The sequence below is a fragment of the Pseudophryne corroboree genome, chromosome 4 (genome assembly GCF_028390025.1).
Source record: "Pseudophryne corroboree isolate aPseCor3 chromosome 4, aPseCor3.hap2, whole genome shotgun sequence".
Taxonomy (NCBI): Eukaryota; Metazoa; Chordata; class Amphibia; order Anura; family Myobatrachidae; genus Pseudophryne; species Pseudophryne corroboree.
This window is the reverse complement of record NC_086447.1, coordinates 83706961-83726320: the sequence shown is the minus strand read 5'-3', so window position 1 is coordinate 83726320 and position 19360 is coordinate 83706961. Positions and strand designations below refer to the sequence as shown.

General features: G+C 46.8%; 1 protein-coding gene across 4 annotated transcripts in view; it reads left to right on the top strand.

Moving 5' to 3' along the window:
* SUPT3H (SPT3 homolog, SAGA and STAGA complex component) overlaps nt 1–19360 on the top strand; it is a 476044-nt gene that overhangs the window by 215144 nt on the left and 241540 nt on the right. The gene's annotated exons all lie outside the window — the stretch shown is intronic.

Sequence of the window (19360 nt, the reverse complement as noted above, 5' to 3'; positions counted from 1 at the left end):
CCCTTTCCCAGCACCATCACCCCTCACCCATAGCAGTCCTCATTTTGGTGCTCCTACCACCTGTATTTTAAACAAGAACAGTGCGCACATTCGGCGCACAGCTCAAACAGGGGTGTGTTCTTGCTGGGAAGAGGCATGGCCACACAATAGTACCCCCAATTCAAATTACATCACAGTAGTACAACTTTATTCACATTATATCATGCGACAGTGTCCCTTATTCACATTACATCACACTAAATTGCTCCTTATTCACATTACACCACACCAAATTGCTCTTTAGTCACATTAGACCATACAGATCTGTCCTTTCTATACTATACGTTATGCCACACAGTAGAGCACCTTATACACATAATGCCAGACATTAGTAATGCATTTATACACATAATACCACACAGTAATGCCCCCTTACACATATGAAACACATTATTACTGTCCTTATAAACATAATCCGCCTTACACATTATGGCAACCTTTATTAATGCCCTTATACACATAATATCTCTTACACATGTGCCGCACATTATTAGTGCACTTATACACATAAAGTCACATATAGTGCCCCTTAAACATATATGCCGCACATTATTAATGCATTTATACACGTCACACATAATGCCCCTTACACATGCCGAACACTACTGCACAATCAGCCCACCCGCACACAGCACTCACATGGCCGCTAACACTGTGACCTCTGCTTGGATACAGTTTTGTCCTCATACATCTTGACTCAATACACAGCAGGAGATGACTGGCGTGAGTCAGCTGGCAGCTCTGCTAACGTCGGGTGCGTCTTATTTGATTACTATGTGGCTAGGATGCACAAGCAGCTTCTGCTGATTAAAATGATATGCAGCATGATTTCCAGGAAAACACTGTAACATAGCATTTTGTATGCAGATACAGCCGCAATCGCACACAGAATATAGGCATGCTGCATATCATTTTAATCAGCAGAAGCTGCTTGTGCCCCATGGCATACCAAATGCCCTAGGCATTTGCCTAGGGCCGACTCTGACTGTGAATGGCTCATTGATAGTGGGTGAAGCAGCACAGGCCATTTTATGGACGTGACCCAATGGTAATAAGTTTTTGAACCAGATGTTTCGAGCACCACAGTAGGCGGTGGAAATGTCAGGACTCCTGACTGGCACAACACTGGGGTCCGTTTCATGGGTGCCCTTAATTCATCTGGAATTTGCTTTTGATCAGAAAATGACCTATGTCTTCTACCTGCTATCTCCATGAAGCACAGTTTATCTGTAAGACGGCAATGTTCCTCAGCCTATGAACACTCCGTGGAGAATCAGAGAACTGTACTACCAGTATATGATAAAGTCATTGTATGAAAACCATAATTGCCTATTTACAGTCGCTCTGTATCCCAGCAGCGGTAGCTGGGGAGATCAGCCAGATTACCGAGCATTAAGGTAGATCCCTGTGCTGAGCCAGTGAATGTGCTGGCAGGAACCCACTATGTTTATTTTATCCTCCGTGTCAGGTTAAAAGTGCATTGTTCTCCTCTGCGCATTGTTCTAACACGTAGCTGTTGCTTTGTCATCCCCTCAGTCATTATGCTTTTGCAGTTGGATAGATTTATGTAGGGTAAAGCATACATTTAGGTGTGTGTGATTTAGGCAAGAATGTAGGAATTCTACAGATACATCCACGGGTTAGAGTCTGTGAAAGGACACGCTGCGTCTGCAGCCGGCCCTACTGTACGTCTCACCCTAACTCTAAGTTATGGACGGATATATACAATGGGGAAGGGGGGGGGGGGGATCCTGCTCCAGAGACTGATGATGACAGTCTGAGGTGGCTGCATTTTGATAAGAGATGGATCAGTGGTGGAACTAGCGAGCGGTGGGCCCAGGTGCGACAAAATGCTTTAGGCCCCCCCTCATCCCATCCAAGTCCACCCCCTCACCCCTGGAGAGGATCTGGTGAGGGGGACCTGCTCAGGGCCTGAGAAATGGATACCTAGCAACAGTGCCGTAACTAGACATTTTAGCACTGTGTGCAAGAAACGGCATCGGAGCCCCACCCCTGCATGGAAAACAGGGGCAGTGCGCGCCTTAGGCGCGCGCAAAAATACATAGGGGCGTGGCTTCGTGGGGAAGAGGTGTGGCCACAAAATAATACCAATTCATAAAACGGTGCACAGTAGTCTCCATTATTCAAATTACGCCGCACAGTAGCACTACTACACCAGGTAGAGACCCTTTTACACCTTACGGCGGACAGATTCCTCTTTTTATACATTACGGCAGACAGCGTCCCCTTTTTACACATTACAGCAGACAGCGTCCCCCTTTTTACACATAACGGCAGACAGCGTGCCCTTTTTACACATTACAGCAGACAGCGTCCCCCTTTTTACACATAGCGGCAGACAGCGTGCACTTTTTACACATAACTACAGACAGCGTCCCTTTTTTACACATAACAGCAGACAGCGTGCCCCTGTTACACATAGCGGCAGACAGCGTGCACTTTTTACACATTACGGCAGACAGCGTCCCCTTTTTACACATTACGGCAGACAGCATGCCCTTGTTACACATTACGGCAGATAGCGTGCCCTCTTTACACATTACGGCAGACAGCGTGCCCTCGTTACACACTACGGCAGACAGCGTCCCCTTTTTACACATTACGGCAGGCAGATTCCCCCCTTTTTGCAAAGAAAAAAAGAAAGAAAGAGAAAAAGAAATAAATAAATAATTATACTTACTCTCCCCGCTGGCTCAGGCTCCTCGGTGCAGCTTCTCCAGAGACCCCGGGCAGGAGAGAAGGAGGAGGAGGGAGGTGGAGGAGGGAGCCGCAGCAGCGCAGTGTTATTGGTAGAGGCGCTGCTGCTGCTGTCCCAGTCCTTCACTATAGGCTGTCTTCCGCCGCTGTGAATGCTGGGATGCGCTTCACAGCGGCGGAAGACAACCTATAGTGAAGCAGAGGGACAGCAGCAGCATCGCCTCCACCAGTAACAAAGCGCTGCTGCGGCTCCCTCCTCCACCTCCCTCCTCCTTCCCCCCGTGTCCGCTGTGCTCCTCTCCGGGCGGCTGTGTGCTGCGGGCAGCGGTTGCCCGCAGCACACAGCGGCATGTAATGAGTCAGTTTGACTCATTACATGCTTTGGGCCCCTAGACATTGGCGGACCCCAGTGCAACGCACTGGTTGCACTGGCGGTAGTTCCGCCTCTGAGATGTATTAACCCCCACCATGTACCCACCCACATAGCTATATTGCCAGTGTGGGGGGCAATGTGTTATATTTGAACTGGGGATTCTGTGTGGCATTACGCGAACTGGGGGCACTTAACACATTTACACGGACAGTATTTACACTCTATACTTTGTAATAGTATCACCAGCATCTGATTGACAGTTTTATTGGCTGGGGTCCCTCAAAAACTATTCCGGCCCTGATAAATAATGGTCCCAGAGGGACACATTACATCTGATAATTGAGGGGAGTGTTTTATACAATAGCCCAAAACATTTACACAACCTCTTTTTAAAGGTCCAATAGTGGGAGCCCATGATCCGTACTGCTAAAGTGGAATGTTTTCACGCACACACCTATCTGTACGTACATTATAGCTAGTCATGGGCCTGATGGTTTGCGTACAACTACGATGGTGGGAGCACTGCGCATACATAGGACTCGTCCTGCGTCGTCGCACACAGTGGCCCCCTAAGCTGCAGCCTGATTGACAGGTTGTGACCATTTGGGGGTAGAGAGTGGGCGACGCTGGGCTGCGTTACCAAAAACTGGGGTGTCGTCCCCATTTTCTGGGATTGCTGAGGCCAGGGTCTGCGTCGGCAGATTTGCTGGCCTCTGCTACGGATGTGAGATGTTTACGCAAGTAATCCGATGCTGCGTCATCGGACGCAGTTGCAGATCACAAAAACTGGCAGGAGGCCTCTATTTATAGGGACCGGTGAGGATCTCGGCGGTCGGGATCTCGGTAGGCGAAACACAGATGCTGTAATCCTGACACTGAACGGAATTCCCGGCACCGGTATCCTGAATAGGGACACAATCCTGGCAGCGGAATACCGACCGCCGGGATCACAATTGAATGTTTGCCGGGCCACCGGACAGGTAAGCTGCGGGGGGTGTTGGGCCTTGGCTGCGTGGAGGGAGGGATTGGGTTAGGCAGCGGGAAGGTGGGGTTAGGTTCAGGCTCCACCGGGGAGGGTTAGGTTGCATTGGGGGGGGGGGGGGCATTAGGGAAAGGTAGGTATACTTAGCACTATTTAGCAGTAACAGTATTACTTATTCAGGACCTATGCTGGTTCCAGAGCTGTATACTGGTTTGGGAATAATGAAACTTCCTCCTACCGCCAGTACCCCTATCCTCTATAGACTATAGGCGGTAGGACGCAGTCCCGGACAGGAACGTTCTCCCATATTTAGCTATATCACACATGAAGCACCACGGAAAGTGGCAGGCTCGCTGCGATAGTGTAGACTGCCAGTGTTTGCCGATGATGAAATAATCTTCATAATCTCCTTGAGGGCCCACTTACACTTGGCACTTGAATGCTTTTTATTTTACAGCATTATGAGACTAACACATCAATCTTCACACTATGATTATTTTATTTTTTTAATACATAAAAGATCTGAAAATCCCATGATGGTACACACCGATTAAATGATGAGCATTAAGACGGAAAACACTCTAGGAAGAATGACTGTGATTTGCAATACTGGCTTGCTGCAGCAAGAGGCAGTGATTCATTCTAAGAGGGGAAGAGACTGGGAGACTGACAGGGGATAAACTGTCTGTATGCCTGCTCTGTGTTATTAATGTGTCACAGATAACCCCCGATCTGCTAGCCTTGGCTGCCTCCCTATTTTCATGTGCAGAGCTCAGTGGCCCCAGAGAGGAAAGGCAATCTACCCTTCATTACGGGTTCACTACGAGGATCCCGGCACCGGTATACTGTGCGCCGGGATCCCGTCAGTCGGCATACAGAAGACCACCCCTTCATCGGATCGGAAACACCTCCAAAATGCCCGATTTCACCCGATATATCGGGCCGAATGCCCGAAATCGGATGAAATCGGGCATTATTTTCCTAGTGTATGGGGCCCTTAACACTCCTGCTAATGCATTGCCTGTCTACCCAACTGCTTCACACCTACAGTTCCAGCCTAGGTAGAAAGAACATGCTAACCCATCGTCATCACAGTCTGGCATTACTGCACAGCATACATGTGACACAACTCCTGATATGCGATGGGTTAATTTACACATACACCACTGCACCATGCCATATAAAGTCAGAGTTCTGTACTTATCTCTCCTACTGGAAATCTGCATAGTGCTAATTCTCTTGAATACAGTGACTTCCTTCTGTCAGACCCATTCAACGCATTGCTTATCTAGATCATCACACTTATTGGGGCTTATGTATTAGTCTGCGAGATTCCAACGAGTCTACCTGTACTTTTAAAGCTGCAATCACCTAAAAGGTAAAAGCAACCTGGTTTTTCCTTTTTAATGATTGCCTCTTTAAAAATGATTGGCAGACTTGCAGGAATTGCGCCTGTGCTTGCATCCTGTATGGAAGCATGAGTGAACTGCTAATTGCACATCATACAGAGGTGCAGTACCACACTAGGCCATTCATTTGTATCACATTGTGATTATTTATTACCAGTTATTTATATAGCGCACACATATTCCGCAGCGCTTTACAAAGAATATTTGGCCATTCACATCAGTCCCTGCCCCATGGAGCTTTCAATCTATTTTCCCTACCATATGTACACTGCACACATTCACGCTAGGGTTAATTTTGATGGGATCCAATTAACCTACCAGTATATTTTGGGATTGTGGGAGGAAACCGGAGTACCCGGAGGAAACCCACGCAAGTACGGGGAGAATATACAAACTCCACACAGTTAGGGACATGGTGGGAATTGAACCCATGACCTCAGTGCTGTGAGGCAGTAATGCTAACCTTTACACCATCCGTACATTGGCCCTCATTCCGAGTTGATCGCTAGCTGCCGTTGTTCGCAGCACAGCGATCAGGCTAAAAATCGCATTTCTGCGCATGCGTACGGCCGCAGTACGCACGCGCCAAGTACTTTCACACATAACTATGCAGTTTTACACAAGGTCGAGCGAAGCTTTTCTGTCGCTCTGTTGATTGGTGAGGGATTGACAGGAAAGGGGCGTTTCTGGGTGGTAACTGGCCGTTTTCCGGGAGTGTGCTAAAAAACGCAGGCGTGTCAGGTAAAAACGCAGGCGTGCCTGGGGAAACGGGGGAGTGGCTGGCCGAACGCAGGACGTGTTTGTGACTTCAAAGCAGGAATTAAACTGTCTGCAGTGATCGCAAGGTAGGAGTAGGTCTGGAGCTGCTCAGAAACTGCATGAAAATTTTTACGAGCAGTTCTGCTAACCTTTCGTTCGCACTTCTGCCAAGCTAAGATACACTCCCAGAGGACGGCGGCCTAGCGTTTGCACTGCTGCTAAAAGCAGCTAGCGAGCGATCAACTCAGAATGAGGGCCATTGTGTCATCAGACACTGGCAGCTAAAGTTACAGCCTCGAGAAAGGTGTTTCCTGTTGTCTAAGCGATTTCCAGCAGCGTTCTAGTTTACCTGCGTTGGAACACGGAAGGCTTAGCAAACAGTTAACACACTCTCGGTGTACATGACCTTTCTACCCTATGAGGGGTGATTAGTACCGCTGTTCTGTGTGGTTATTAATCAGATTCTACTACCAAGGCACAATGACAACTTTCAGCTGCCATTACTATGCTCCAGCTATTTTCCATGGGATCAGAAAAGTAGACGTACTGCTTTATTGCATCACAGAACAGTGTGGGGCCAGGGTGTCAAATATCATTATAGTGACTTCAATTTATGTGTTGACCGTTATGTTTGTAGCACACACACATTCCGCAGTGTTTTACAGAGCTTACAATCTATGGGCAGTATTACATATCACACCAGTGTCAATTTATCGCAGATAAAAATGCAGGTGCACACTTAGAGTGTGCATCTGCATTTTATTTCCCCCCCCCCCTGCATAGCACTACAAGTCTCAGCATGATAACACTCCATGTTTAAAACTAGGTTTTGCTGTACACCCCCCCCCCTTCAATGTCGATGTTGAAATGTCGACAAGTCACCCTGATGCGAACTTGAAGATTTGTCTTGTCGACAGTATCACTAATAGACACGTCATATTTTGGCATTTTAACCTAATCGACACTGTGGTGTTGCCATAATGACGCTCTTTATTTATTATTTATTACGTTTCTTATATAGAGCAGTATATTCCGCTGTGCTTTATAGTCACTGGCAAGAAGGTGACTGCACACCGATGGTTTCTGCGCTGCAAGCCTCATACGAGTCATACATTTATATATGTCCTACCTGTATACGGACGTCTTTTTCCTTATTATACTACTTCTGTCAGTGCCAGCGCCAGGTTTTATTAGCCTCCATTATTCTGCAGCTAAAGCTGCTCATTAGATGTCAGAATATCATTACAGTGTTAATTGGCCTTTACTATGTGTAATTACAAGAAATATTCCTCCATGTAAAACCCGCTCTGACCCCTGCGCATGAGGAGTGCTGACATGTGCAGGTGATTAACCGGCTCTAGCTCCCAGACCCACGTCTATTACGCCCATTACACAATGGAAAGATGTTCAGAGCTGCAGCCTCCTTAGACTGTGCAGCTTCTGCCTTAGCCGCAAGTTACTAACACGAGGCGGGATTGCTGCGCAGAGCTCGGGGGGAGAGGTTACCGCCTTCCAGTCATAGAGGGTGTAAGCATTTTCTCATTGCATTCTGAGTTCTGGTCAGATAGCTTTTGTCACATCACATGTAGCATGGTGACACAGGTGGTGGTGGCAATGACTGGCGCAATCACTGGGATCCCACTGTGCCTACAGTATTACCCACACGCTAACCGGTCCGGGAGCTGGGTGCCCTGATTACACAAGGGCTAGTTTTGGGGATTTACCATTTCCAGCCCTTTTTTAATATTACTAAATATTCACCACAAAAAATGGTGCTAGTGATGAAGTTCAAAGTATTAAATACAGTCTGTATAATATCATTTGAGAATGAAGTGACGGCCGTTCCTCCGACTTTTCATGTTGCTATGGAATTGCAGCTATGGTATTTATTTGTAATATTAACTAATATATATATATATATATATATATATATATATATATATATATATATATATAAAAATAAACAAGGGACCAGCACTCCCGGTTGAATACAATACTTAGCTGGGTGCCCGCATAAGGTATGTATACACAGTGTAGATGTTGCGGCACTCCAAGCAAATAATTGAACGGTGCATGTGCACTCTGAGTTTCTTGTAACAAAAGTGATAAAAAGTAGTATGTGTGTGTGTGTGTGTGTGTGTATATATATATATATTTTTTTTTTTTAATGCATTGTGTTATATAGGTAACCATGCCAGCATGCTGAGGATGTATATGGCTCAAGCGTTGGTTGGCTTGGTAACCATGCTGAGGATGTATATGGCTCAGGCGTTGGTCGGCTTGGTAACCATGCAGAGGATGTATATGGCTCAGGCGTTGGTCGGCTTGGTAACCATGCTGAGGATGTATATGGCTCAGGCTCTTGTCGGCTTGGTAACCATGCTGAGGATGTATATGGCTCAGGCTCTTGTCGGCTTGGTAACCATGCTGAGGAAGTATATGGCTCAGGCTCTTGTCGGCTTGGTAACCATGCTGAGGATCTATATAGCTCAGGCTCTTGTCGGCTTGGTAACCATGCTGAGGATGTATATGGCTCAGGCTCTTGTCGGCTTGGTAACCATGCTGAGGATGTATATGGCTCTGGGTCTTGTCGGCTTGGTAACCGTGCTGAGGATGTATATGGCTCAGGCGTTGGTCGGCTTGGTAACCATGCTGAGGATGTATATGGCTCAGGCTCTTGTCGGCTTGGTAACCGTGCTGAGGATGTATATGGCTCAGGCTCTTGTCGGCTTGGTAACCGTGCTGAGGATGTATATGGCTCGGGCACTTGTCAGCTTGGTAACCGTGCTGAGGATGTGTATGGCTCAGGCTCTTGTCGGCTTGGTAACCGTGCTGAGGATGTATATGGCTCAGGCTCTTGTCGGCTTGGTAACCATGCTGAGGATGTATATGGCTCAGGCGTTGGTCAGCTTGGTAACCATGCAGAGGATGTATATGGCTCAGGCGTTGGTCGGCTTGGTAACCATGCAGAGGATGTATATAGCTCAGGCGTTGGTCGGCTTGGTAACCATGCTGAGGATGTATATAGCTCAGGCTCTTGTCGGCTTGGTAACCATGCTGAGGATGTATATGGCTCAGGCTCTTGTCTGCTTGGTAACCATGCTGAGGATGTATATGGCTCAGGCTCTTGTCGGCTTGGTAACCATGCTGAGGATGTATATGGCTCTGGGTCTTGTCGGCTTGGTAACCCTGCTGAGGATGTATATGGCTCAGGCTCTTGTCGGCTTGGTAACCATGCTGAGGATGTATATGGCTCAGGCTCTTGTCGGCTTGGTAACCGTGCTGAGGATGTATATGGCTCAGGCTCTTGTCGGTTTGGTAACCATGCTGAGGATGTATATGGCTCAGGCTCTTGTCGGCTTGGTAACCATGCTGAGGATGTATATGGCTCTGGGTCTTGTCGGCTGGGTAACCCTGCTGAGGATGTATATGGCTCAGGCTCTTGTCGGCTTGGTAATCATGCTGAGGATGTATATGGCTCAGGCTGTTGTCGGCTTGGTAACCGTGCTGAGTATGTATATGGCTCTGGGTCTTGTCTGCTTGGTAACCATGCTGAGGATGTATATGGCTCAGGCTCTTTCGGCTTGGTAACCATGCTGAGGATGTATATGGCTCAGGCTCTTGTCGGCTTGGTAACCCTGCTGAGGATGTATATGGCTCAGGCTCTTGTCGGCTTGGTAATCATGCTGAGGATGTATATGGCTCAGGCTCTTGTCGGTTTGGTAACCATGCTGAGGATGTATATGGCTCAGGCGTTGGTCGGCTTGGTAACCATGCTGAGGATGTATATGGCTCAGGCTCTTGTCGGCTTGGTAACCGTGCTGAGGATGTATATGGCTCAGGCTCTTGTCGGCTTGGTAACCATGCTGAGGATGTATATGGCTCAGGCTCTTGTCAGTTTGGTAACCATGCTGAGGATGTATATGGCTCTGGGTCTTGTCGGCTTGGTAACCATGCTGAGGATGTATATGGCTCAGGCTCTTGTCGGCTTGGTAACCATGCTGAGGATGTATATGGCTCAGTCTCTTGTCGGTTTGGTAACCATGCTGAGGATGTATATGGCTCAGGCTCTTGTAGGTTTGGTAACCATGCTGAGGATGTATATGGCTCAGGCTCTTGTCGGCTTGGTAACCGTGCTGAGGATGTATATGGTTCAGGCTCTTGTCGGCTTGGTAACCATGTTGAGGTTTGTTTTGGGAGGATGCAGGTTTTGGTTGTTACATACCGGTTCCTGTAGCAATGGTAATAATGTGTATTTTTAGGAAAGTGTTTTTCCCCAAAAGTAACAACCCTGCACATGATAATAACCATAATGAAGGACTGTATATATGCATGTTCTGATTTTCGTGTTGTAAGTAGCAACCTCTGAAAATCTTTATTTTGTTTTATTTTTCTTCTCTTTCCTTGTGGAAAAGAAAACTACCTCACATGCCCTGAATCTAATCAGAATAAAAGTTGATTTTACTCCTGCCAAGCAAATAGGACGATCATTTTTCACATTCTTACATTTTCCAGGGCAGTTTCAAGTTAGATTATATTACTGTTGCTTATGAGTTCCTGCGAACTCCCTCAGCCCCTGCCCTGGTTGTAGAAGTAAAGGCCCAAGTGGGTTTTACAGGGGAAATATTGTTAAGGTTTCCCGCAGTATGTTTTCTGTTGTCTGCACAAGATACACTTAGTGTTTTGTATGCAGTTCTGTCTGATGATTTATGGACTGAAGCCGTTACCATGTGTTATTTTGCCAACTCTGAAATATTTTTTTAATTTTTTGCAGTTCCCCCCGCACCAATTGAGATAGTCGAGGCTGCTACTGGTTTTTGTATATCTTGTGAATACGCATAATTCAAATCTTAGCAGAGTAGAATCTATACAATACTAATGCTCCAATTCAGACAGTTTAAATGAGACGGATCGCGGCGTCATTTCACCAGATGGTTTTCAGGTGCTTACACCATTCTTGTTTTGTTCACTGGCTGTGGGGAATCAGTTTGTAAGCTTTGAAAAAGCCTTCTGAGGATGAAACGTGTCAGAGCAGGGTCGGTTGGGGAACTGAAAGTGACCCTTGAAAAATTTGTAGAAGTGGCCTCACATGGGCAGCACCAGAGGTATACCGTGTAACCATGGTGGAGCACCACCCCTCACATGTCAACAAAACAGGCCCCAAAATGCATATCGGCCCACCGGGAATCTTCCGCGCGAGGCTTGTGGCCAGACCGCCCCTGCGTCAGAGGTTGCTTCAAGACTTACCTACTAAACTGTTTATAAGGACTTCCTTAGGAGGTGCTGAGCACTGGCCACCACTGCCATTGCTGTTGGGAAAGGTGAGGTGCACTTTTATGCAAGGCACCACTGGAGGACACGAGGCAGCTTACGCACAGATTCCCCACTGCCAGTGCACACATTGGGCTATCAGCTGAGAAGTCTGTGTGAAACGGGCCATCTTCAACAGACGGATTTAAGAAGGGTGAGCCCCCCCCCCCCCACTTTTTTGTGCAGGCCAATAAGTCCTAGAGGACGAGTCAGTTTCGAAATAGAGATTATAAAGACATCTGCTGCACTCATTAATAAACTGGGAATAAGCTGGCACCACAGCGGTGGCTTGACGGAGGACGGACTTTCAGCCTGCAGACTCTCCCTGATGGCTTTTAGTTCTCACACAGTGCCCATTTTTCCTGGCACATGGACCCCCCCCCCCCCCCCCTCCCCAATAACTCTGATACAGCTTGTCGCTTGAGGGGACTTGGTATAAATACCTTTTTCTGCAGCGGGGTAAACTGGTATTTCACAGGGAATAACATCGGGGTGTAGAGTTGGATCTTGATCCGAGGCACCAACAGGCTACAGCTTTGACTGTTCCCAGGATGCACTGCACCGCCTCCTCTATATCCCCGCCTCCAGGCACTGGAGCTCAGTTTGTAAGTTGGTGCCTGCAGTGCAGGTCACTAACAGGTGGGGCTGCGCTAGGCAGCCCTGAAAAGAGCTTTTTTAGAAGACTTCAAGGGCAGCAGAACTTTCTATGTCATTCTGACATGCTGTGCTGCGGCTCCATCACCTCCCTCAGCGGCGCTGCATACTTCCGTGGCCTGGTTTACCGGGTACTTGCAGCGGGGACGCACCGGTTTCTAGGCACACCACCGCTGCTGCTCTCCTGGATCGCGTGGCTGCATGACAGGGAGGAGGTAAGAGGGTTCCCCAGGTGGGACCCGCCGATAAATTGCGATCCGGCCGTACAGGGACCCCACTATATCCACCAGGGCCGGGAGCACAGGTCGGATTTACTAAAATCGGTTTGTAATATGCTCCACAGTACCCGGTGGTGAAGTCCAGCAGAGGGGATAAGGCGCTGACCTGTAGCCTCTCCCCTAGCTCTGGGTGCCATCTACTGCTGGTGTTCCCGCCTTGGAGCTGCATTTCTCTCCCCCTCACTCCCTGATGAGATTTTGGCGCCATCCTCACTACTAGCTGAGCTGATCTCCGGGACTGCAGGGCTTTGTCTCCTCTGTAAAACCGCCTGCTTTGTCAGCGCTGTGTTTTTACAGACACTTAAGTATTCTACATGTCAGTTTAGACAGTGTTAGTTAAGAACAAGTGTACAGCCATATGAATATTTAGTACAAGTATTCTGTGATATACATCCAGTGTTTACTGTGCATTGTTATATCTGTATACATACAAATCTGTTTGTAGATTTACTAGTCCAGTGCAGTTTTATTGTATTATATGTGATAATTTCTGCATTGTACCAGTGTGCCTATAGCTGCTGTGTCGTTTCTGTTCTGTGTATCACACGTATTGCTATCACTATATTCTGTACCCTGGGGGGCTACATGCATCAGGGTCTCGTATAACATATAGTGTGCCACAGGATATACTGTTTGGTATTTTTCACTTTGTGTTTCAGTCACCTCACACCGCTTAAATCCTCTGTTAGTGCTCTGCATTTTTTGTCACATAACACAGGTTTTTTTTTTTGCAGATATTGTGTTTGTCTGGTTATATTGTACTGTTGCGCCCTAAGGCTACATTCCCAATAATGTCTGCTACACAGGGCGGGAAATCCGCAGATGCTCCTGCATCATGCAGTGCTGGCGCTACGGATTTGACTGAGGAAAAGGTGTCAATCAAGGGTTCAGGTACTGGGTGCCCTGCACCTTCCAGTCAGTCTGCAGCACCTGTGGTAAATCAAGACCCACCTTGGGCTGCATTTTCAAATATGCTGACACTTGTGACACGGCTTACGCCCCCTGTGGGACCTACTGTGCCATTACAGCCACATATTGTCCCTGAAGTTAACCCGCATTGGGCGGATACTCTGTCTACCCAGTTACAACAATTAAATCAGTTTTTGGTTAGACAAAAACCTACCCTTCACCCTGCTGGGGCCTAGGGATCATCTAAGCGGGCCATTTCTTCCTCACAATCCACTAATATTTTGGATGATTCTTCTGATGAGGGTGGGGATTATACTGATCCGTCAGACACTGATACAGTTGCTTCTGATGAGGAATCTACAACTCAGGTTGATGTTCCTGACCCAGTGGAGGCTATCAAGCTGATTCTCCAGATTGATGATGATATTGAGCCCCCCACTACGTCTAAGAAACTGGATAAGTTCAAACGTCAGAAGGTTGTTAAAGTAGTTTTGCCACATTCTGACCTTTTAATTGACTTACGTCAGGAATCCTGGTCATCTCCAGGAAAGAAGTTTTCCCTGTCTAAAAAGATGCTAGCTCGTTATGCTATCCCTGTGGAGTTGAGTAACAATTCGGAAACTCCACCACCGGTGGACTCTCATGTCACCCGTCTAATGGTATCTTCTACTCTGCCTGTCACCACTGTCACCTCACTGAAGAAACCGACAGATAAGCATGTGTAGGGTTGCCTGAAGTCTATTTACACTCTTACCGGTGCTCTACATATACCCACTATGGCTGCCTCTTGGCCGGCAAAAGGAATTGAAGCATGGGTTCAGGCAATTGAGGATGAGCTACCTCAGGATTATTCTGACACTGCCAGACAATATCTGTCTTATATTACCACAGCCGCACACTATATTCAGGAGGTGGCCTCTGATGCAGGGGTTATGGCGGCCAAGGCATCTACTGCGTCTATCCCGGCTCGCCGAATTCTGTGGTTAAGGTCCTGGACAGTGGACCTAGACTCTAAAAAGACCTTGGAGGTGCTTCCTTTCAAGGGAGACATACTATTTAGGGAAGATCTGAACAAGATTGTGACTGACTTGGCGACGGCCAAGACTGCGTTTCTCCCTAGTACTAATCATCCTGCTCCGAAGGCTAAGAATACCACTTTTCGTTCCTTTCGACCTCCAGGTAAAGCAAAAGGTCAGGCGTACCCGAGACAGGCTCGTACTTTCTAAACCACTAAGTCCAAATCTAAACAATCCCGGGCCGCCCACCAGCCTGTTTCCAAACAAGACAAGCCTGCTGCATGATGGGGCGGGCAACGGAATTTGCTACGCTATACAAAAAACTGTTAATAAATAATAAATTAATAAATAGGAGGCCGACTTCTGCAGTTCGCCTAGGCCCGGTTAAAGACTACTTCAGACGCCTGGATGCGAGAAGTTGTCTCTCACGGGTACGCAATCTCTTTCAAGCGACGTCCCACTCGCCAGTTCTGTTCAATGGTTATCCCCTCGGATTCGTTGAAAGCGCAAGCTCTACACCTGGTTGTACAATCCCTCCTGGAAACAGGAGCGTTGGTGCCGGTACCTCTGTCCCAGAGAGGCAGGGGTTACTATTCGACCCTGTTTCTTGTTCCAAAACCAAATGTGTCTTTCTGGCCTATCCTCAACCTCAAATCATTGAACAAGTTTGTGAGAGTGTCCAAATTCCGTATGGAAACCCTGCGCTCTATCGTGCTGGCCATGGAACCCAAGAACTATGTGGTATCCTTGGACATACAGGATGCTTACCTGCACATACCTATTGCCATTTCGCATCAGCAATATCTGTGGTTTGCTATTGGCAACCTTCATTCTAAATTCCAAGCTCTACCGTTTGGCCTGGCCACGGCACCTCAGATTTTCACCAAGGTCATGGCCGTGATTACGTCTTTCCTCCGTCGTCAGGGCATCAGGATCCTACCCTATCTGGACGACTTGTTGATTCTGGCAAACTCCCAAGAGGTCCTCCTCAGTTAACTGGAGATGTTGGTCCAATTCCTATAAACCCACAGGTGGCTCATCAATTGGAAGAAGTCCTCGCTGGTCCCTGCTCGGAGCATGGTGCACCCGGGGGCGCTGCTGGACACACAGCCAAAGACTGTTGCTGTCTCCGGAGAAGGTCCTGAAACTTCAGGACAAGATCAGACACTTCCTCTCTCGCCCGAGAGTGTCGGTACACTCAGGGATGCAGGTACTAGACCTCATGGTGTCGGCTTTCGACATGGTAGAGTACGCTCAATTTCATTCCCGCCCTCTGCAGAGGTTAATCCTTTCCAAGTGGGATGGCCTGCCTCATCGGATCAGGTCTCAAATGATCTCCTTGACTCCGGAGGTCCGTCTGTCACAGAGCTGGTGGCTACAGGACCAACAATTGAGCAGGGGCTGTCCCTTCTGGATTTCCAACTGGTTCCTCCTGATAACGGACGCCAGTCTGCGAGGTTGGGGCGCGGTGTTGGAGCAACACCCTTTCCAGGGTCTGTGGACCATGGAGGAATCTCTCCTCCCGATAAACATTCTGGAATTGCGGGCAGTGGGGCAAATTCAGTATGGATCGCAAGTAGCGATTCGTACGGATTTTTTGCTGAGGGGCCGCGGGCTCATGCGCAGCAGGCCCTACTGCGCATGCGCCCGCAATTTCTGCGGGGGACCACAGAAATGATGATCGCCTCTGCCTGTCAATCAGGCAGAGGCGGTCGCGGGGTGGCAACGCTCTGTTTTCTGTGTGGAAATGGAGCATTGCGGGGGGGTGCCAGCACAAACGGTGGGATAGTATGTGCGAACGGGGGCGTGTCAGGGGAGCGGCTGCGACAACAAAAATGGCTCCGGGACTCCTGCAGCCGGAAGGAGTCATCCTTAATTTCTGCTAACAAGCTGAAATTGCGTGCTGTTCGCAATTTCTGCTTGAAGCCCCCAGCAGCAGGGTGTTATACGGATTCAACCTCCCTATGTCCCTCCTGTGGCTCCATGGGATCTGTCTGTCTGTTCTGAATGCCCTACAATATTTTAACCTCTTGAGTCTGTGTGAGTCTGTGGACCTTAAATGCCTTACGCTTAAGGTCGTATTTCTATTGGCTATTGCCTCTGCTAGGAGGGTGTCGGACTTAGGCGCTTTGTCCTGTCGTCCACCCTTTCTGATTTTTCACCGTGACCGGACAGTTCTTCGAACGCGCCCAGGTTATTTGCGGTATCATCTTTTCACCTTAACCAAGAGATTGTGGTTCTGGCCTTCATCTCTTCTGGTTTGTCCTCCAAAGAAAGATCTTTGGATGTGGTACGGGCTTTCCATATTTATGTGGAAAGGACTGCTTCTATCAGGAGGTCAGATTCCCTTTTTGTACTTTTTGGTTTTCACAAACGTGGCTGGTCTGCGAATAAGCAGACCTTGGCCAGATCGATTAGAATGGTGATTGCACAAGCCTATGCGCAGGCTGGGCTCCCAGCTCCTGCTGCTATCAAAGCCTATTCTACTCGGTCTGTTGGACCTTCTTGGGCGGCCCGCCGTGGCGCGTCTGCAGCACAATTGTGCATGGCGGCTATGTGGTCCTCTGTGAACACGTTCATCAGGTTCTATGCCTTAGATTCTTCCACCTCCCAGGATGCTTCCTTTGGACAACCGGTTCTTGTGCCCGCTATAGTGCGTCACCTCCCACGAGGGACTGCCTTAGGACATCCCCGATGTTATTCCCTGTGGAATACCAGTGTACCCTGCTGCAGAAAAGGAGATTTATGGTAGACTTACCTTTGTTAAATCTCTTTCTGCGAGGTACACTGGATTCCACAGGGCGCCCACCTTGACGCACTTAGCTTCTTTGGGTTGGTATGGCATTAGTCGGTAGTCCCTTCTCTTGTCGTGAGAATGTGGTTCTATGTGACTAACATCTACCGTCTCTCTTACCTGCTACTGCAATGGACTGGTTAACAAAACTGAGCTCCAGTTCCTGGAGGCGGGGCTATAGAGGAGGCGATGCAGTGCATCCTGGGAACAGTCAAAGCTTTAGCCTGTTGGTGCCTCGGATCAAGATCCAACTCTACACCCCAATGTATTCCCTGTGGAATCCAGTGTAACTCGCAGAAAGAGATTTAACAATGGTAAATCTACCATAAATCTCCATATTTGAACATAGATCCAGTGCATCACCTGTCCATCCTGGAACTTTTAGCTCCACAAAGTTGACTCCTCAACTTGATATTGCAAGCCTCATATACAGTATATATATATATATATATATATATATATATATATACACATATACTCTATATGAGGCTTGCAATATATATATATCCTTTAGGATTAATGAGAAGTTTTACTATATCATTTTTTACAGAGGTTGTATTTTTTTTATATAAATACAGATCATTATGTCTATGCTGATTCTTTAACTAATAAATGAATTATATACAGTATATGTGTCTTGGCTTACCTTCCATACCCGTGGTCTACCCAGATATATTTTATTATATTGTTATTAGCGCTGTTCCATTGTATAGAGATTGGATGGAATATTGTGGTTGAATTATGTCACCAATTCAACATTTAGGAACTAGCGGCGTCCAAGTTATTAATCTATAATTATTCATATTTATTATAAAACCACTTATTGGGGACTTTGTATTCCCATTAATAGCGCTGAGGAATGCTATGGTTCTTTTTTCAAAATATTAATCTCTCCTTATTTGTAAGCTGTTGACAAAATACTAAAACGACGAACAGCCGATATAACAAATCATATATAAAAACAATGTGTACCCATAAATACGAAAGGTGCACATGTCACACCTAGAGAATTACATTACTGGCGATGTGTCGCAAGCAGATATCGGTCAGTTACCGTAACCCTAATATCACAGGTTTTCCTGCGCGCCCCACTGAGCCGAATTCAGTCGTCCCCAGAGGAAAAGAGGATCCTTCTTGTTGTGAGAGCTGATACCCTCAAATATTTGTTAGGATATCAGAGTGTTTACTTTAGTTTATCATGTTAATAGTGTATGCTTTAAAAGTTCAGACTAGCAACACTCACAGATCTCCCCGATGTTCTAATATCTCTGAATCAGTCTGTTATGTTTTTACTTGTGAATATTCCTAGCTACAGCAATAAGGGAGCAGTGTGTTTGGTTCTTAGTTCCTAGATAATGGTCTCCCAATCACTTCGGTACGATGTGCCGTTCATCTCATTCCGCAATGGCAGAGCGCACATCCCCTACATCACCAGTTTACATTTCACCCCATAGGGCCAAATTCAATTAGCCGTGAAAAACATTTTTTACAGTAAAAACTGAGATTTTACCAAGAATCGTGAAAAGTGCCTATATAATTGTAGGTGAAAATGGATTTGCAGTAATTTTACCACAACATTTCACTTCACCACCTCTGAGCAGATGAAAAGTTGTGAAAAAAATTCTGTTTTAAGTTAAAATGTCAGGATTTTGTTCAGAACCCCTGAATGACTAATTTGGCACTTAGACATTTTTCATTATTTTTAATTGGCCGATAATGACATTATTTTGAAAAAGTCCAGAATAATGGAAATTGGGGTGCAAGGTATGGGACAGGTATATTAGGGTGCTTTATGAGTGACACAAGTGTTTTTTGACTTGCAGGTGGGAGTCATCGGTCTGTTTCCACTTTTGATTTTAAATGTCCCCTAAAAATGACCCAAATATATACTTATACCCATTTATATGTACCCCAAATGTAATTTTCGAACTTATTTTGCTGAAAGAAAATAGCTTTCTATCATTTATTTTTTATACATTTTAAATTGCATATAACAGCCATTCGACCCAATGTAAGTACCAGAAATACTTTTATTATACCCAATGATAAACTTTTATACTGTTATCTAATGTTAGTTTAGCTTTTTTTTTTTGGGGGGGGGGGGGGGGGATCTGTTTAC